This window comes from Mustela nivalis (assembly GCF_964662115.1).
Source record: "Mustela nivalis genome assembly, chromosome: 15".
NCBI classification, from domain to species: domain Eukaryota; kingdom Metazoa; phylum Chordata; class Mammalia; order Carnivora; family Mustelidae; genus Mustela; species Mustela nivalis.
The window spans coordinates 12,695,487-12,695,776 of record NC_139034.1 but is presented as its reverse complement, the minus strand read 5'-3'; positions in this window follow the sequence as shown (position 1 = coordinate 12,695,776).

The following is a 290-nucleotide window of genomic DNA, read 5'->3' as shown; positions in this document are numbered from 1 at the left end:
TTGAGAACTTCTGTTCATCAGGAGACACCAAAAAGGAAGGGCAAAAACAAATTACGAACTGGGAGAAGATATTTGCAATGCCTGTAGCGGAGGAAGATGGTAGTATTCAGATTAATCCTATAAAACAAACAGAAAAAGACAACCAATGCAGGAACTGTCCAAACAGAGATTTCACAGGGAAAAGAAATACAAAACGTGAATAAACATGAAAAATTACTCAACTTCTTTAGTAACGAAGGAAATACAAATCCATTCTGTAATGATATAGCACATAAAACCCACCAAAGGAG